Consider the following 20,733-nt stretch of genomic DNA (forward strand, 5'->3'; position numbering starts at 1 on the left):
CGGGGTTAAAATACTTAGGGATTAACGTGACTCGTTCTCTATCTGGCCTTAAATCAGCTAATTTGACTGCCCTTATATCAAGGATTACATCTGATATTCAAAGATGGGGTAATATCCCCCTTTCTTTAATTGGTAAGATTAATGTTGTTAAAATGAACATCTTACCAAAATGTTTATTTTTATTTCAGTCGATTCCCTTATTTTTGCTGAAACATTTTTTTGTTTCACTGGACAAGATTATTGGTTCTTTCATTTGGGGAGGGAAGCCACCTAGAGTTTCCAAAACATTTACTGCAGAGATGCAGATTTAGTGGAGGACTTGCATTACGTAATTTTCTAGCTTACTACTGGGCAACTCACATCCATAAACTTTGCTACTGGCTAAAATCTTCTTGGTCCTCGTGGTGTAAACTAGAGCTATCATCATATAAGGGCTTTTCTATACCAGCTTTGCTCTATTCCTCTTTACCCATAAAACCCTCTCTGTTCACTAATAATCAAGATCTGGTTTCAGTTTAGACAGCACGTTAATTTTGTAATGGCATTTTCCTCGGGTCCTCTAAACGACAACCATTTGTTTCCCCATCACTCTTGGACTCTACATTCTCAGTGTGGTGTGACAAGGGTATAAAACAATTCAAACATTTATATGTGCATCGTGTCTTCGATAGTTTTGATTTGTCTTCTCATTATGGTCTCCCCATTACCCATTTGTTTCGCTATTTTCAAATTCGAAATGTTGTTGCCAAGTGTTTTCCTAATTTCCTCTCTTTACCTCCAGAACAGCAGTGGGAAAATACGCTATCATTTATTCCACATCACAGAGGAACTACTTCGAAACTCTATGATACTATCCTGTCTTTTGGAAACCATTCAAATGTTAAGCTTAAGTGTACATGGGTTCTTTATTTCAGAGTGTGTTTTAGTTTAGTTGTTTCTTTCATCCAAAAGTACATTTACTTAGGAAAGCGAAGAAAGGTTAATTGTATTTCGGTAAGTGCACATGTACTGTGTTGTTTTCTTTTTCAATAAAAATATTTGCCATTTGCAATATTTAGTAGCGAGGACATTTCATGGCTGAAATTGTGATTGGACTATCACGATACCATTAGAAGTCACTGAGCTCCTGAGAGTGACCCATTCTTTACTGTAGCTGTTGGCATGATGACATTATTTATATAATTTCGATTATTTCTTTATTTTGTCAAGGCCAATGTAATTTTTGTAAATTGTTCAAGCTCTACATTATTTATGTTATGTTTTATTGTTGTTTATTTATGTAGTTAAAGTTATGGTGCTTTTATTTTGAATGTCAAGCTTGCTTACAAGTCGCATGGTTTCCTTTTTGGAAGAAAGGAGAAAAACACCTGTAAGCGCACAGCAAGGATGAGCCCGTAATGGTCTTTGTTGAAAGTCATATTAAGTGGAATGGACTTTAACTACACAAAAGAACGGTGACTAATTCCCTTTTTGCAGCATGCAGCCAGTGAGGTATTTAATGATTGATCTTGTGTTGGTGTACAGTGTTATTTTAGTTGCTGTGTCTTATGTTTGTTTTGTTAATGGTGTGTAGTTTTCATGGTGGCTTTGGAGAGAAGTCTTCAAATAAACCAGTGACAGAAAACCACTTGCGTCTGCCTGTGCTTCGAGGGAATTTTACTTTCACATATGTTTGTAGAAGCAGTCTGCATGCCTAGGTGTTTGATTTTATACACCCATGGCATGGAAGTAATTAGAATACCTGAATTCAATGACTTGCATGAGTGAATACTGTACATATCCTAGCACAGTGTAGGTAAATGGTGAGGACAGCAGAGAGCAAGTCAGGAAGGGGGAGGGATTTAAACCTGAGCTGATGAAAGTTTCAATACCATTTAAAAAAAAAAAAATCAATGGGGGAAACAACTCCGCTCCCACTGCTCTGTAAGCATAATATGTTATTTCTTATCTGTGATGACTTTAAAATTATCTTAAAAATCTTACCAGAGACATCTACTGCAGATCAGTTCTCTTTTCTGATCTGGAGTCTTCAGTTCCAGCAATGTTTCTTAGAATGTTTGAGATATTCTAATATTACACTTTCTCCAAACTATGAAGGAATTTTCAAAACACACATTTTAAAAAGTCAGTATTATGATAATAAACCAAATAACCATATACACACTAAATGTGTGTTATATATGAAATATGTCCTCGGTAACCTGTTTTGTGGGAACATTATTAGAAATTTAAAATCTCATCCCTATGACTGTTTATAACAGCAAGGATTCTAACTTCATGATTTTATTTGAAACACTGTAAAAATGATGAGGTGAGTAATAATCTGTGTCAAGAGATTTATTCTAAAGACACTTCTTCAGCTAAGAGTCTGAGAGTGAAGACACACACGCTGCAGATTTTACTTGCAAGGGCGGCCACTGAGCGCTCACATCAGAGAGTGGGGGCCCTGTGCTCAGCGCCCTGTTACCGCTCTGGTCTTTATTTATATACAAAAGTAATACAATAATGAATAGACAGAGGAATGTTGGTGCGTATGTATGTGCGTATGTAGAAGGGAGTGAAGATAAGAGTGGTTCAGGTGTATGTGTGTGTGTTGTGGGATATAGAAGGACGCGGCCCCTCTTCTTGTTAGGGAGCGCAGATAAAAGTGTCCAGCTCTCCTCTTCCTGGCAGGAGTGAAATAATAATAGCTTATTCAGCTATTATCGCTGTGAGAAAGAATTTATAAAACAGAAACAAGTCTTGTAGTGGACAACAGTCTAAGTCATCAAAAGGTCAACATGCATTTTCTATCATATGCAAACTTATATCATTAAAAGCTTATACTGACTACTAAATACAATTTTCCATTGACAATCTGGATTGGACTAAAAAGAATTTCTCACATCACTACCTTGACCCCGCCAAACTGTCTGTTGCTCAGTAGGAGTTTGCAACTATGGTGCTCCTGGTGCATTGTGCAGCGTCCAAATAGTCCCCAGGATTCTCATTATATATGGTTTACAAATCTGACAGTCAGTGGCAATCTTGTGGAAATTTTTGCCCTTTAAAGCGATCGTTATCCCAATCTCCACATCCTGGATTTTTTTGCCTGCCTCGCGGGGACTCTGCATATAGACATTCTGTGAAAACGACCAGAAAAAGTCTGCTGCATATAAGCAAATTATATGAGGGGTTACTGAGGCTACGTCCACACTAATACATTTTCGTTTGAAAATGCATTTTTTTCTCTCCGTTTTGGCCTCCTGTCCACACTGAGACAGCGTTTTCGGTCAAGGAAAAAAGAGCTTTTTGAAAACGCTCTCCAAAGCAGATACATTTGAAAACGTCATTTCTGCGTCGCAGTGTGGAGTGCGAAAATGGAGACTTTCAGAAACGACGCGTGTTAGTCATATGATAAAGTCATGTGACCCAATAAACTAAGTTGGCGGGGGGCATTAAACAGCAGTTGTTTTGTTTGCTCTCAGTTTTGACAGCCCTATTAAAGATTAATATCAGTTTGTAAATGCTCCAGATAGCTTTTCTTCAAATTCTTTAATTCTCACTCATTTTTGCCACTTTGTACTTTTGTGTTACTCGCAGCAACATCTCCACCTCATTGTTAGTCCATTTAAAAAAACTCGGTGCTTTCCTCAACATTTTGCCATGATGTTTCAAAAAGCCAGAAAGTAAATAAACGCCAGAAAGTTTTGCCAGACAGTGATGTGCATTTTTATTTCTAAGATGAGCTCTATTAATATTTATTTTTCCATTTTTATTACTGTTATTTTAGCTATTATATTATATATGAAGTATGGCAATGTCTAAACTGACAGGCAGAAAAAAGGATAGGAGATGTATCACGCCATATGCTACAGCTGGAATTCATCTCCCTGTAATCTGAAACAGACAAAATGGCACAGGAGTTCTGGAGAATCTGGAACTACCCACATTGTTTCAATCCTACTGACGGGAAACATGTCATCAGCACTCCCCATAATGCCAGTAATGATTATTTTAACTACAACGGGTGTCCTGTTGGCAGCATGTTACCTGTTACTGGGATACCATAGTGCTCATACTCAGTCAGAGTCATGCTCTAAGATTGAAAGGAATATGTTTAGTTGGTCTAAGAAGACAACTCAGGAAGATATAGACTGTGGCCGTTTATCAATGCCCAAGTACGCGAGTACGTACTCACGTTCTCGGTGAGTACGTACTCACCGAGAACGCACGGGAGTACGTACCCGCCGAGAACGCGAGCACGGACTCGCGATATGTACAATTGGAACACCTGCGTACGTGATGATGTCACAGGTCCGGAGTTTTTACTGCCGTCCCCTCCTAATTTAACTGTGAGTAACATGTTATGAGGCTTAACTTTAATCACAGCCAAACCAGTTTACTCAGGAACAAATAAAACACTGAAATAAACCAAACATTAACATTTAGAAGTGATCTAAGTCAGCGGTCCCCAACCCCCGGGCCTCGGACCGGTACCGGTCCGTGAGTCGTTTGGTACCGGGCCGCGAGAGTTGAGGCTCAGGTGTGAAATGTATGGTTTTCAGGGTTTTTATCGGTTTTCAGCGTTATTTTGTTATCGTTTTTATCGTTAACTCGGTTTTCCTGGGTCTTTTCACGTGTGTTATGAATAAATCTTTTTTTCGGTACCGGTACTAGTTTTATTTTGTTGTATTTATCCGCGACACCTTAAAGGCCGGTCCGTGAAAATGTTGTCGGGCATAAACTGGTCCGTAGCGCAAAAAAGGTTGGGGACCGCTGATCTAAGTGACTTATATATCATTTTTAACCTCAGTAGTGAAACCTCTATTAATAAAAATAGTGTACATGTACATACGTGTACATACCTTAATAAAAACAAGCAGGTGAGATGTTGGAACGCTTTTATTTCTATTCTAGTGGACACTCAATACTATAGACAGCTGCTGGGGTTTCTTTAACCTGAGTAGTGAGAAGTCCGCGAGCAGGGGGGGTTGAAAACGATGTGCCGGGAGTCCGCTGTTGAGTTTTGGACGAAATGCATTCTGGGATATATAGCTGTCCCAAGTCCACACCGATGCATGCTCGACAAAGCGGGCGGATCGAGAACACATCCGGGACTTTTTCGCGTTCTCGGCTTGATGCGTACTTCGAATTGGAACAGTACTTGGTCTCCGACTGATGACGTATCACGAGTACACGAGAACGCAAGTACGCACAAGTACGCATATTGATAAACGCCCTGTGTCAAAGACTCTGCAACAACTAAAACCGTTTCCCTATCTGCGCCTTTTGAACAGGGAATTGACTGTTCAGCTTCCAAACAGGCAATAGACCCACATGTTTTGTTTCCCTCAGTTAATGTTGGCAAAGACACTGTAGCTAGGTCTGAGGGGTGCAATGACCTTAATTTTAATTTTGGTCTCCTGCGCAGACCAACTGTGTGGGGTGATGGAGCACCTCTTCAACCTAAGGCTGAGGCTGGAGAGTCAGTATTATGTATTAGTATTAGATTCCCACAGCTCTAGAACACCTCCTGTGTTGTACCAGTGCCAAAAACTTCACGTCCCAAGGAGCTCAACATCTACAGGCCTGTGGCTCTGACATCCCACCTGATGAAAACCCTGGAGCGGCTGGTCCTGGCTCAGCTTTGCCCCTGGTGAGCTCATCACTGAACCCACTTCAGTTTGCCTACCAGCCTGGCATTGGAGTGGATGATGCCGTCATTCACCTCATGCATCGTTCCTTCTCTCACCTGGAGACCGCTGGGAGCACTGTGAGAATCATGTTCTTTGATTTCTCCAGTGCCTTCAACATAGTGTCTCCATCTGCTGGAGAACGCTGGAGTGGGCCATCACTTCACTACATGCCTACTGGACAACCTCACCGACCAACCACAGTATGTGAGGACTCAGGGCTGTGTGTCGGACGGGGTCGTCTGCAGTACGGGGGCCCCACAGGGAACGGTTCTGGCACCTTCCTCTTCACCATCTACACTGCAGACTTCTCCCACAACTCCACCCAGTGCTTCCCGCAGAAGTTCTCTGACGACTCGGCCTCATTACTGATGGGGACGACAGGGAGTACAGAGAACTGACCCATGGTTTTGTGGACCGGTGCCAGCAGAGCTACCACCAGATCAACACTAGTAAAACCAAGGAGCTGGTGGTAGACTTTCGCAGGCACAATCATCCTCCACTGCAACCACTGAACATCCAAGGTATGGACATTGAGACTGTGGACAGCTACAGGTACCTTGGTGTTTATCTGAACAATAAACTGGACTTGACTTATAATTCAGACGCCCCCTACAGGAAAGGGCAGAGCAGGCTGTACCTGCTGCGGATACTCTGGTCTTTTGGAGTGAAGGGCCCACTCCTGAAGACCTTCTATGACTCTGTGGTGGCCTCAGCCATCTTTTATGGTGTGGTCTGCTGGGGACAGGAAGAGACTACAGGTTTATCCGGAGGGTCAGCTCTGTTCTAGGATGCCCTCTGGACCCAGTGGAGGTAGTGAGTGACAGGAGAATGGTGGCTAAGAAGCATAACAAATTCCTGTAACAAAACAAATTCCCCAAGTGTGGGACTAATAAAGGTTATCTTATATTAATTTTTTCAAAACTTCAATTAACTGTCAAGATGTAGCTGGTGGATCTGAGATAACCAGCCCAAATTGTCATGTAACGGCTGTGTGCAGGCAGGAGTGGTGGACCCAAAGTGCAGACTCACGGCAGGCAAAAGTGTACTTCAAAACTCAGCTTTTTTTGCTGGATGGCAAAACGTAACAAAAACCCAAAAATACAAATAAACTTACATAGGCAGGCAGACAGAACACACAGCATAAATGAGGGTAGATCGCAACACGGACAGATGAAAACACAGGGCTTATATACACAGAGGGAGCAATCAGGGAATGAGTAACAGGAGGGAAACACAGCTGGGGCAAATCAGGTCTAACGAAACAGGGGAAGCAAAACCAGATACATTAACATAAAACATGGACCTTCAAAGTAAAACAGAAAACATACCAGAGACTGAACTTACAGACACAGACTCACAGACAGGCACTACAACAGAGGGAACAGAGATGTGGGACCAGGGCAGACACAGACACTGACTGGACACGGGGATATAGCAGACAGGGGAGACAGCAACTAAAGATTACAGACAGAAAACAGAAAGCACAAATCTGACAAAGAAACCAAAAGACTAGAAATGATAAATAAAGGCAAAAATCAAAGTACAACAATAATGAACACTCAGAACTCTGGGTTGACGACCCAGGCATCCCAACACAAATATGTGTTTTTCTGTTTCAGCCCCTGGGGTGGGTCTATGAGTTTGTCTCCTGAATTAGCCAAAGACTGTTCTAGTACTGAAAATACTAAATGTGTCTTGCAACAAAGCACTGTTTTTGTTCCTGATAGGTTAGTTTCTCCTGAGTCTGAGACTGTTTCCAGGGGTTCCACAGAGGCTGAGATAGCAACCTTGGCCAGCTCTGGACACCGGAGACCTACTCTGCCTTCGTCAGTTCCCGCTGGGGGTTCTGGAGAACCCAGCCAGCATTATGTTTCGTCAGCTGGAGGGTCTGAGGAGCCTTCAGACGACACGTCGACCATTAAATTAGTCGTCGACGATTTTAATATTCGACGTAATCGTGACTAGTCGACTAATCGTGGCAGCCCGAGTAGATACATACATACTTACAGTGTCTTAACTGTTGCCTCTGGCTTTATTTTGCAAGTTCAAGCTTAACAGCAGATCAACAAAAAAACAGCTACAGACATTTACAAGTCACAGGATAATAGACAACACACTTGGAATCATGAGGTTTTACTGGAGAACTTCAGCCATCCCATAAGCTTGTGTGCCTTTTAACAGCTGATTGGGATCCAAGGCAACCAGCGAGGCAGTGTTTATGACCAGCATTGTTGTCGCTTCTCCACCAGTACGCGAGCTAACCTCAGACTGGTAATAGGCCTGACTGGTTTGTCCGCTTTTTTTAATGTTTTTTTTTTTTCATCTTTTTCATAGTTTTGTACTTACCTTGTTTTTCTTGTGCCTGTAGTCATCTCGCCAAGCCATCGGTCAATTTACCTGCAACGTGTATTCTCTGGTCTCCACAGCAAGACTCTTGGTTCCGCTCTTCACTCTGTTTCACAGCTTAATTCCCTCCAACTACTTGCCCTCCTACCTTTGTCTCCTCTGAATTTTGCCATTGTATGAAGAGTGAAGGAGACATGTATTCACTGGTTAAAGGTAGAATAGGAGGGAGACCCTTCATCTTTCAGGCCTCTCTTCTGTGAAACCAGCTTCTGATTTGGAGACAGACACTATCTCTACTTTTGAGATTAGGCTTAAAACTTTTATTTTTGATAAAGCATATACCCACACAGCAAAGTTGGTATGGCCCGGATCTGGCCCACACAATGTGTTTACACATGGCCCACATACTGCAAAGAATGATAGCCCTTTGGTGGCCAAGATCGGGTTTGCCAGATGTGGCCCACACATGGGTCAGCACAAGGCCAGTTGCAGACACACAGCTGGTCCTGTGCTGGCCTAGAACAGTTTCAGCTCTGGCTTCAGATGTCAGCCTAATGTGTAGCTTAATCAAGCCGAGTAATAGCATGTGTCGGAACGTAGTAGTGCAAAAGTAACATGACGAAACTCTGTTCAGACAGTGAACAGAGTTCTCTACTCTTCCGAATTACTCAAAGTGCTCTATACAACATGCCACATTCACACACTTTCTCTAAACTGAGAGCTTCCTAACTACATTCATATGCATTCACACTCCTGACATGCAGACTGGAAGAGCCAGGGATCAAACCACTAACCTTCCGATCAGTAGGTGACCTGCGCTACCTCCTGAGCTACAGCGACCCAGGGGTAAACATGAGTAAACCCTTACTAGGTTTTGGATAAAGTGTACACTCACAAACCTGTCAAACCTGCATTTGAAACATTGTCTACCATTGCAGTATAGTATTTCAACATTACAGTTGGGTCTTCTAACTAAAATAGGAAAATAGGAACATAAATAACAAAATAACATCTCTGATGGACAGAGTCTCCCACCCCATGCATGGAAACGTTGCTGAACTGCAGAGCTGCTTCAGTGACAGACTGCTGCATCCTAGATGCATGAAGGAGCGTTTCCGCAGGTCCTTCCTCCCTGCAGCTGTCAGACTGTACAATCAGAACTGCTCCCAACAAACACAGATGTTTACATCAGCACTGTAACAACTTTTACTGTTATAACTGCACATTACTTTTCTCAGCTTATATATACACTAACTTATTGAAAGTTACATGTTTACTTTTTAATGCACGGGTACAATAAACAATCTGCACTTTTCTAATTATTCTAAATATTCTTAACTATTTAAACATCTTTCAGTATCCTGCTATGTTTGCACACTATGTGTACGCTAATTTAAACAACTGTACTGTACTCTGCTCTGGTAACTATTGTCCATGATGTAAAGATGTAAATATGTAAAAATTGTGCTTCGGTTCTGTGTGTCCTGTTCTGTTTGTATATGCGTGTTTTTTTTTGCTGCTGATACAACCAAATTTCCCCTTGTGGGACAATTAAAGGATTCTTCTTCTTCTTCTTCTAAATAGTGTCATCACATCACAGACCTGGCTCACATCTGGATGGCATACCACTTACCATGCCAGAAGTCAACTTGACACCAGATCCGGGCCAGACTTGTCTGCTGTGTGGGTAGTTAGCAGCTTTACAGTCCTGAGTGAAACCCAGATTAATACTTTGTCTCCCTCTCTACTCTTTTCCCCTCCATCTATGTATGTCATTGTTTTTTACCTGCTGTGTGTGAAATGCTTAAGCCTCCACAGCCTTTGGTGTAGAAAAAGGTTGATTTCCTTTTCTGTTTCTGATGTTGGCTTTGTTGTTTATATCACTCTGTTGTTTTCATTTTTGAATGGTTTAATTTTTAATTGGATCTAAAAATAATGAACCTACATAAAACCCAACAGGCACTTTAGTTGAGAAGTATGTTAATTCATTATACACATGATCACACCAGTATGATTTTTAACTTAGCACATTACAGACTTTAGCTATTTTTCTATCAAATTTTCAAGACAGTACATAAATATGAAGTTGACAAGTAAAAATGAAGCAACAGAAAGTATTGCTAAATTATCCAACAGTTATTTATTAGAAGAGAGGGGAAAACAATTCATCCCAGATTATATCTAATGACTTCCCTTTTTTAAATCCCAATAATCCCACAATATGTGAACAGCAGACTAAAGTATCTGAAATTACAAGTTTACACAGCGCTGTTTAAACACTAAATGAGTTTGATGGTGTTGACTGCAGCAGCTCAATGTTAATCAGCTGATGGTGATGAAAGCAGATGAGCGTTTTTCATCATGGTTGTTGGAGTTGTGTAATATGCTGGTATTAGTATGATCAAAAATGAACTGAGTTGTTTCCTATTCTATAGAAATTGTACATATAATTAATAACAAGGCTTTCTACTGATGTTATTAATTAAAAATTAATTGTTTTATTTTTAAGCAACAACTTTTTAGAATGCAATCAGTCCATGCTGTACAGGACAGATTTGTAAACTGTGCATACAAAAATAGACTATTTTACAAATTGCTCATTCAACAAATGTAAATCACAGTAGATTTTTTTTTGTTGTAGGTGCACTGTCACAACTAGAAATGTGGGAGGAACTCCTCAAAATTGAAGGCAGAACAGGAAAATACATGGAAACAACAATTTTCCTTTAAAACCCACTTTTTAGCCTATGTGGTGCCCACATGGTACCCACAAAAAACTTGAAAGATGGGGCCCGGGTGGGTTTCTGTGTACTTTGCCCAGTTGGGGCCCATTTAGTTCCCAAATGTTCCTAACATAACACCTATATGGGCATTTAACATGGTGCCATTACAGAACCCGCGGACAATCCTATATGGGGCCCATTTTTCAGCCCATTTCCAAACCATATGGGCCCCACATATAAATGTTGGCTGGGTCACTGTTATGAAAAAGACAGCTTAACATCTTATAGTTCTAAACCATCTAAAATCACTCTGTTATTAATTTGTTTGCTAGATTAGTCGCTAGCATACGCAATCTGTTGGAGGCTTGTTGCTAGCTAGTTAGCGATGCTACACACCTGTTACTCTAATAGACTGTATTATTTAATGATTCAGCACTCCTTAGGTTTTGTTATCCATTTTTAGAAGCGATGATATTTAGATATCAGCTGCACACTCTACAGAGGCCCAGAGTTACTGTTTATATCAAAAAATGTAATGCTGTCCTTTGAAATTTTAACATTTAAGACTGTGAGTATAATGGACCTAAAACTGTTTAAATCTTCAGAGCCCTCTACATCCTGGTAACATGGAAACTTTAAAAACAGCAGCAGAAGGTTTCAGTAGTGTAGTCTAATTCTACATTCACCCTGGGGAGAAACTAGTGAGGGAGACCATGAGGACTAAGCTGTGTTTCCTGGGTCCAGAGGTTTGGAGAAACTTCTTTCCTTTCTTTCATCACAGCTGTCCAGTGCCAGATGTTCTGTTGACCCACTGAGAGAGGCTTCATTTAAGAAACACCAGGAACACTGAAGCTCATCGCTTCGATCTCCACCAGCAGCTCCCTCACAGGGAAATCCTCAGAGCTCCACCCTAGGCCCAGCTCAGAAGCTGGATAAACCCAGCATTTCATGAACACTGTGATGAGACCTTTGGTTTGTGTAATGTTATAAATACTCGGATACTCCCCAGAGGCTCCGGGCTTTTACATAAAGACATTATATTCAGTCCTGTAGAAAGTTATATATTTAAAAATATATTATCCTCTCTGGTTACTCTGGTATGAATAACTCTGAATCACTTTATGGTAAATAACACACTATCTGCAAAAAACTGTGAAAGAATTCCAGATCCCAACTTTGTATTTCAACATACATGTGATGACCTTTGACCTTCATCAGGTTTTATTTAATTGTGTCAGAGAAAATCAAATGTGCTCTTCATGCAGCTGAGTACATCAAGTGTTTAAAACGGAAGCTGTGTAGGTCAGAGATCAGCAGCTCTCTGAAACACCAAACTGAGCTCCTGTTAATGCTGATATATAGTGACACAGTTACATGGGTGATTAATCCTTTTGATTTTTTGTCTTTAACTTTATCAATAAAACATCTGCAGCTTTCACTGACAGCACATGTGGTACTTTAACCTTTGTACTGTTTTCATCAGTTAATTTTGCAGTTAACATGTGAACATGTTGGATGATCTGTCTGCTGTCCCTGGTTGGTGCTGAAGTCTGAATCTGAGGGCAGCTCCTGTAATCACAAAGAGAACAGAATCATCACAAACTGAAATATAAAGTTTATCTTAAATATGAAATAAAGCTGATCCTTCTCTGTCCTCAGACACCCAGGATCTGAAGCTCTTCTCTTACATTTTTTTCAGTTCTACAGTTTAATCCATAGTTACTGATTAATGAGGAGTTACTGAAGTACAAGCTTTAAAACGTTGGGTTGGAGTATTGGGTACTGCCTTGGAGTGGTTCTCCTCATATCTACATAACCAATCTTTTTCTGTGGTGGTCCCCGATTTTAGGTCATCTTCCACCTCCCTTAATTGTGGTGTCCCTCAGGGTTTGGTTTTGGGGCCTTTATTGTTCTTAATATATCTTCTCCCCCTCCAGTATATAATGGGCTCTTTTGAGGGCATTTCTTATCACTGTTATGCTGATGATATTCAGTTGTACATCTCTTTTAAGCCCCAGGATTTATCTAAGCTTCAGCTTTTAAATGACTGCTTGGATTCTATCAAACGTTGGATGGCTGTAAATTTCCTCCAACTCAACGAGGGGAAAACTGAAGTCCTCATATGTGCTCCGGACAGATTTGTATCCCAGATAGTGAAAGCCCTTGGTCCTCTTTCTATGTATGTTAAATCCTCTATCAGGAATTTAGGTGTCACTTTTGACTCGACTCTTACATTGGATGGGCATGTGAAATCTCTGGTTCGGTCTTGTTTTTATCATTTAAGAAATGTGGATAAGTTAAGCCCTATTTTATCTCGCCCTGAACTGGAGATAGCTATACATGCATTTATTTCCTCACACTTGGACTATTGTAACTCTTTGTTTATGTGTCTAAGCAAAGGTTCTCTGGATCCTCTGCAGGTTGTGCAAAACGCTGCAGCTAGACTTTTGACAAGATCCTCCAAGTATTCACATGTGACACCACTGCTATTTCAGCTACACTGGCCTCCTATTGAATTTAGCGTACATTTTAAGATTCTGGTCTTGACATTTAAAGCCTTGCATGGACTGGCACCTCCCTACATCTCTGATCTGCTACAGCCCTATGTCCCTAGCAGGTCCCTGAGGTCATCTGATCAGTGCTTACTTGCTAAAAAACAGACTAAAATGAGAACTAAGGGTGACAGAGCTTTTGCCACCATGGCCCGAGACTGTGGAACAGTACATTAAGAACTGTGGACTCGGTAATTGTTTTTAAAAAACAACTCATCTTTCCTGCTTGGCTTCTCATCTCTTTTGTATAGTCTCTCTTTCTAACCCGCATTAGTTTCTCAGTCTTTTTCTCTAAAACCTAAAGAATTATGGATTTGATCAACTGGTCCCGTAACGGAATTGACACCTTCCAGGGCTTGGGAGAGCCCGATTGTCCTGCGGAGACGTTTGCTGCTGGATACTCGATGGTCGGTTGCGTCGTGTGTCTGGCGACACTCTCGATGGGGGACAATGAATGACATCTACCAATTCGGAACCACGATAACAGAGTTCTGGCTGATTGGAGCTGGCTTGGACCTGGCTTATCGAAGTACAAGAAGCGGCTACAGCTGTTCAAAATCCCACAAGGCAGGCCGACATGACAGGCGATTAGCAGGGCTGTGAGTACTCAGACTGTGTTTTGAACCCTATATGGATAAGCTCATGGCTCTGCAATATGGATAACATCTTGGAGAAGAACAATGGCAATTGAGAGAATTGGTGACCAGTGACATTAGACCAACTGTAAAATTGGACGCAGTTGTTCACACTAAACCCAAACATTCACCATCTTCACTAATGCGGCTATCCCACTGGTGCCAGCTGAAGGCCTGCCAAGGTCGAAGTTGACTGGAACAACAAATTCTTCCATGATAACATGATTGTTGTCAGAACTGTTGGTACCTCCTTCAAGACCATCTACGTTGATCGAAGATTGTTGACTTTAGCTTAACCGGGTGAAGGGACACTTTCTCTCAGTTGAACACGGATCACACACACATAAACGCACACATACACATGTACACTGACACAGAGCTGCTTCACCAGGTTTGGAAGGAGTTCTGCTCTGCTCTAGGAGCCAAGGTTAGTCTGTCATCTCGTTATCACCCGCAGAGCAATGGCCAAACTGAACGCACCAATCAAGAACTGGAAGCTGCGCTGCGCTGCATAGTCTCCTCCAACCAGACCATCTGGGGTGAACAGCTACCCTGGTTGGAGTATGCCCACTTACTCCAACCAGCTTAGTTTTCCCAGTTTAGGTTTTCTCTGTTCTGTTTTCGCCACCCTCGCCTTTGTTGTATATGCACGCTCCATAAATAAAGCTTCCTCATCTCAGTTGTGCCGCATCATGGGCCTTTTAATAATTCCACACGGTTTGCCCGGCGAACCTAGACACCATGGACCCAGCAGCACAAAATCCTTCTGAGGAGCTCAGAGATGACATTATTTACAGTGTGGAGATTCTCCTCGGTCTTTGGCTGGAACACCCTCCGGAAGAGCTTCGCCACACAGTCGAAAGCTGGCTGCAACGGCTCTTTTCAAGCCTTCTGTGGCTATTGCGATCGCTTTCCCCAATCGCACAGACCTTCATCTGCAACACACCACACCTTCTTAAAGCCACTACTGCTGTGCTGCCCGACCCACCGGTGGATGTTCTGTCCGGCCCGTCGGTCCAGGCTCCAAAAAGAAAGCAGCGCTCATGCCGCAGACGCCCCTCGCGACAGTCGGACCCCAGGATTTCAGAGCAGCCGGCTGTGGTGAGTGAAAAGGATAATTTTTCTGTTTTTGACTGTGGGACTGTTTATTCTGGGGCTTTGTTTTGTGTGTGGCAGATAACGACAATGACTGGTTTCCCTCTGCTTCTTCTGCCAGCTGCCCTCAGCTGCCCTCAGCTCAGTCTCCAGAGTCTCTGTTACGCCCCACTTAAAAACGAAGTGTTGACTGGGGTGGGGGGCTCTTCCGGGATTAATTTTGAATATGGCAGAGTTTAGCCTGGGTGATTTTATAGCTAAGCTTACAATAGACCAGCTTGATGCATGTAGGAAGGATGATTTATGTGCTGTTGCTGTGTATTATGAAATCCCTGTAGCTAAATCTATGAAGAAAAGCGAGTTAAAGGCTCTTGTGTTCAGTGGGTTGGTTGGGAAAGGTGTGTTCCCTTTGGACGTGGACACTAGGGATGCCGCGTCAGTATTCAAAACCTCTGATCAGCCTGAGGTTTGTGCTGAGGAGGGGACAGGGACACCTACTGTGGTCAAACCCGGTCGGGGAAAGCCACCAGCCTCTCTTCCACGGTTTGAGCCATTCTCTGTAGAATCCAGTAATCCCAGTGTTGGTGCACGCTTAAAGGTACGTTTCGCTCGTCTTGAACTTGAAGCCAAAGAAAGGGAACATAAGGATGCGCTAAAGTGTCGGCAGCTACAAGTTGAGACATCTAGTAGGTTGTGTCAGCTGGAGTTGCAAGCTAACAAATTGTCTCCTGAGCCTTCTGCTCCACCTTCAATGAAGGATGAAGATAGCATTAGTAATCATTCAGATGAATCTCCCCCTGTTCCTGCACCTCCAACATTTGATGTAGGCAAAAATATTGCCCTGGTTCCACCATTCCGGGAGACTGAGGTGGAGGCCTATTTTAATGCGTTTGAGCGCATTGCTGTGGCTTTACATTGGCCCAAGGAGGTTTGGTCCCTTTTGCTTCAGTGGAAATTAATTGGTAAATCACAGGAAGTATGCGCAGCTCTCACTATTGAGGACAGTCTTATGTATGACAATGTCAAAAGTGCTATACTCAGAGCCTATGAGTTGGTGCCTGAAGCTTACAGGCAGTGTTTCAGGACCCTGAGGAAATCCACTGCTCAAACATTTCTTGAGTTTGCAAAGGGAAAAGGGATACTATTTGATAGGTGGTGTCAAGCAAGCAAAGTTTCAGAGTTTAACGCATTGCGTGAACTGGTATTGTTGGGGGAAATCAAAAACTGAGTTCCCTGAGTGTACAGTGTTATACCTGAATGAGCAAAAAGTTGCCACTTTGCAAGAGGCAGCTGTCCTGGCAGAAGAATTTGCTTTGACGTACAAAAGTGTGTTTGTGGGTGAATCTGAATCAGCCTATCATGAACAAACGAAAAAGGACACAAAGCCACGCCCTGAACAACCTAGGGATTCCTCGGGTTCCAAGTCTGATAGACAATGTTTTTACTGTCACAAAGTGGGGGATATAGTTTCTGAGTGTTTGGCTCTTAAACATAAACAGGTGCACCAGTAATCTAAACAAGCTAAAGGGGTCAGCCTAGTCAAGTCGCTAAACTCCCCCTCTCATGTGACCACGAGTGAACCTGATAAGTGTTTTAAACCCTTCATTTTTGATGGTTTTATCTCCTTAACAGAATTTCATGGGGATCAGAAGCCTGTGAGAATACTGAGAGACACGGGTGGGTCACAATCATTTCTGTTGGCCGTTGTTTTACCAGTTAGTGATGAGTCATCCTGTAACGCAAGTACAATAGTGCAGGGTATTGGGATGACCTACATACCAGCACCGTTACATTGTGTTCATGTGCAGTCGAAGTTAGCCTCTGGATTTTTCAAGGTTGTGATGAGAAACTCATTTCCTATTCAGGGTGTTGAGTTTATAATGGGAAATGATATTGCTGGGGACAAGGTACTGACTGTTCCTGAAGTGGTGGATAAACCCAGCTGTATCCCAGAAGAGGATGAGCTGTTGAATTCCCACCCTGATGTTTTTTCTGTCAGTGTTCTTACCAGGTCGCAAGCTCGTAAGCTGGAGGAAGTGAACTTGAGTGAGACTGTTCTTGGATCTGTTCTAACTGAGGACAGAGAGCCGACTGCTTGCCCTTCTAAATCAGCACTCGATTAACAGGGTCTGACTACTCTGTCTGAGGTTCTTCCTTTGCCAGTCTCACGTGAGTGTTTGAGCTATGCTCAGGAAAAGGATGAATCACTCGCCAGGTGTTTTAAAGAGGTAAGCAAGATAACAAACAATAAAAAGGCACACAGGTTCTATCTTGAGGATGGGTTACTGCTGAGGAAATGGGTCTCAAGACCTGCTTTACAGCAGGAGGAAGGTGATGAGGGTTGGGGGGTGGTACGCCAAATAGTCATTCCTAGGGGATACCGTGGTGGCATATTGCAGCTTGCGCATAAACACCCGTGTTCAGGCCATTTAGGAATCACTAAAACCTATGACTGCGTTATTCAGCACTTTTTCTGGCCAGGTCTGAAGAAAGACGTGTAAGGTTTGCCAAATTGTGGGTAAACCTAGACAGACGGTGCCACCTGTTCCTCTTAAACCCATCCCGGTAGTTGGGGAGCCTTTTGAGCATGTTTTAGTGGACTGTGTGGGTCCTCTACCCAGAACAAAAGCGGGTAATCAGTTCCTCTTGACGATCATGTGTACCACAACCCGTTTTCCTGAAGCCATACCACTTTGAAAAATCACCGCTCCCACCGTAGTTAAGGCTCTACTTAAATTCTTTTCAACATTTGGTCTGCCCAGAGTTATTCAAACCGACCAAGGCAGCAATTTTCAGTCAAAACTGTTCAAGCAGGCTTTGCAATCACTTGGTATCAAACACATCCCTTCTGGCCCTTACCATCCCCAATCACAAGGCGCACTAGAAAGATGGCACCAGACCATAAAGTTGATGATGCGAAAATATTGTCTTGAGACTGGCAAAAACTGGGATGAGAGACTGCCATTCCTACTGTTTGCAACTTGTGAAGCAAAACAGGAGTGCCTGGGTTTCAGCCCTGCTGAACTAGTTTTTAGGCACAGTGTGAGAGGGCCACTTAAAGCTCTAAAAGAACAGTTTTTATCTGATGTGCAGCCGTAATCAAATGTGCTTGAGTTTGTCACGCAGTGTCGGGAACGTTTGTCCCATGCTTGTGCAATAGCCAAGAAGTCTTTGTCAGCAGCCCAAGGGAAAATGAAGCGGCAGTATGACACGAAGGCAGTGCAGCGTTCTTTTAAACCTGGTGATCAGGTACTCATGTTGGTGCCCATACCAGGTCCATCTCTGTCAGCCCAATTTGCGGGTCTGTATGTGGTGGAGAGCAAAGTCAATGACACAGACTACATTGTTTGCACTCCAGATAGAAGGCGCAAAACACGGCTCTGCCATATAAATATGCTGAAACTGTTTCACTCTAGGGAAGACGATCGTGAGGGCTCAATCTCGCTCATTTCTGTGCCCATAAACCATGGTTTATGGGCACAGAATGGTTTGGTAAAGGGTAGTGAAGGTCAGCAGAGTGATAGACTTGCAAACTCAGAGGTTCTTGATGCCATGGACATGTACCTTTCCTATCTTCCCCATGACGAGAAAGATGATGTGAAAAACCTGATCCAAGCGGACCCTAGTCTGTTTGGGGATGTACCATCTAGAACCCCAGTGTTAAAGCACGGCATTGACGTGGGTGATGCATGCCCTATTAAGCAACACACATACCGGTGCCCCCCACTCAAGAGGGAGTTAATGATACAGAGGTACAGTACCTGCTTGAAAATGGTTTGGCGATACCTAGCCATAGTCTTGGAGTTCTCCATGTCTGCTGACACCAAAGTCAGATGGTTCTCCTCGTTTTTGTACTGATTTTAGGAGGGTAAATGCACTCACATTCCCTGACTCATATCCGTTGCCTTGCATGGAAGACTGCATAGACAGCATTGGAGCAGCCACCTACATAACAAAGCTAGATTTGTTAAATGTGTACTGGTAGATTCCTCTAACTAGCAGAGCCTCTGATATTTCAGCATTTGTTACTCCAGACCATTTCTTGCAGTACACAGTGATTGCGTTTGGCATGCGGAATGCACCAGCCACTTTCCAACGACTTATGAACTCTGTGTTAGCAGACATTAACAATTTTAATGTGTATTTGGATGACAATATGGTATATTCTTCTTGCTGGACTGATCATGTGAGTACTCTGAGGGATGTTTTTGCTCGTTTAACCCAGGTTTCCCTAACCCTGAACCTGGCAAAGTGTGAATTTGCCAAGGCGGTAGTGACATACTTCGGAAAGCAAGTAGGACACGGTCAGGTACGCCCCGTGAATGCAAAGGTGGAGGCCGTATTGAGCTACCCTGTGCCCACCACAAGACGGGAGCTCTTGGGTCTAGTGGGTCCAGTCCAGTCCAAAGGAACCCTTCTCATGGACTGCTGAGTGCCAACATGCATTTGACTGTGCCAAGTCTCTCCTTTGCAGTGCCCCTGTACTGGCTGCTCCAGACTTCACCAAGGCCTTCAAGCTGGAAGTGGACGCAAGCGCTACTGGCGCTGGGGCAGTACTGCTACAGGATGGAGTGGATGGCGTCAGTCACCCAGTTTCCTACTTCTCAGCTAAGTCCAAGCCTCATCAACTCAACTATTCCACCATTGAGAAGGAAATCCTGGCCATGTTGCTTGCTTTGCAGCATTTTGACGTGTATGTGGGGTCAACCACCACTCCTGTTATGGTTTATACTGTCCATAACCCTCTGGTATTCCTAAAACACATGTACAATCACAACCAAAGATTGATAAGATGGGCGTTGCTTGCTCAGGAGTACAACATAGACATCAGAGATGTATGATGGACAGCTGATGCTGATGCACTGTCCAGGACTCAGTGATAACCTCGAAAGTATGTCTGTCTTATTTTATGATGATATTTTATGGGGGTACGGTCGCTGACCTTTAGTGGCTCTTCCTCTGTGAGAGAGGTTTCTTCTCCTTTTCCTGTGTTACAGGTCTGCCTCATGAGCCACAGCTGAGGTGTGTTGCAACTCGTCAGCCATGGCATATAGTCTGCCATCCCAAACCGCACCGCCCCTTCCACTTCCCCCCACTTTGCCAGAGCTGTGAGCTACAGCGGTTTGGGCAGCAGGCTTTAGTGTGTGTGTGTGTGTGTGTGTGTGTGTGTGTGTGTGTGTGTGTGTGTGTGTGTGTGTGTGTGTGTGTGTGTGTGTGTGTGTGTGTGTGTGTGTGTGTGTGTGTGTGTGTGTGTGTATTTAAACTCTGTGTAACTTTGTTTTTCTTTCTTTGCCTTTGCAGTGTTAAGGTAGGGCCATTTTCATTTCAACCGTTTTCTCTTGTTTTTTGCTGGACAGGGAGCTCAGCCATTGTATTTTGTTTTCGGCTAGAGAGTTCTTGGTTTGATTTTTAGTTAAAGGGGGTGTTTTGTTTGTTGTTTTGGCCTTGGAGATCCTGAAGAAAAGAGCTTCCCTGTGTTCATTTTTACTTTAGTAGTTTTCTGCAATAAATCATGTTTAATGACATCTATTTTCCAGTAGTTTATGTTTTCTTTTTCACTTTGTGTTACCCCCCCACCCCAGTCAACACTTCGTTTTTAAGTGGGGTGATTTTAAGTGGGGCGTAACAGTCTCCTCAATTAGCTGCCCAGCAGCACTCAGCTCAGTTAGCTGCTCAGCAGCATTCAGCTCAGTCAGCTGCTCAG

At 43.0% G+C, this 20,733-nt stretch overlaps 1 long non-coding RNA gene across 1 annotated transcript in view; it reads right to left on the reverse strand.

Annotated features, from left to right (window-relative positions):
• Positions 1–12,266: 12,266 nt before the first annotated feature.
• LOC120437616 overlaps positions 12,267–20,733 on the reverse strand; it is a 19,106-nt gene continuing 10,639 nt past the window's right edge. Inside the window, exon 4 of the long non-coding RNA XR_005611289.1 lies at positions 12,267–12,316. This is a non-coding gene — a long non-coding RNA (uncharacterized LOC120437616). The remainder of the gene's footprint in view (positions 12,317–20,733) is intronic.

This window comes from Oreochromis aureus, linkage group 3, assembly GCF_013358895.1.
Source record: "Oreochromis aureus strain Israel breed Guangdong linkage group 3, ZZ_aureus, whole genome shotgun sequence".
In the NCBI taxonomy this organism is placed as follows: Eukaryota; Metazoa; Chordata; class Actinopteri; order Cichliformes; family Cichlidae; genus Oreochromis; species Oreochromis aureus.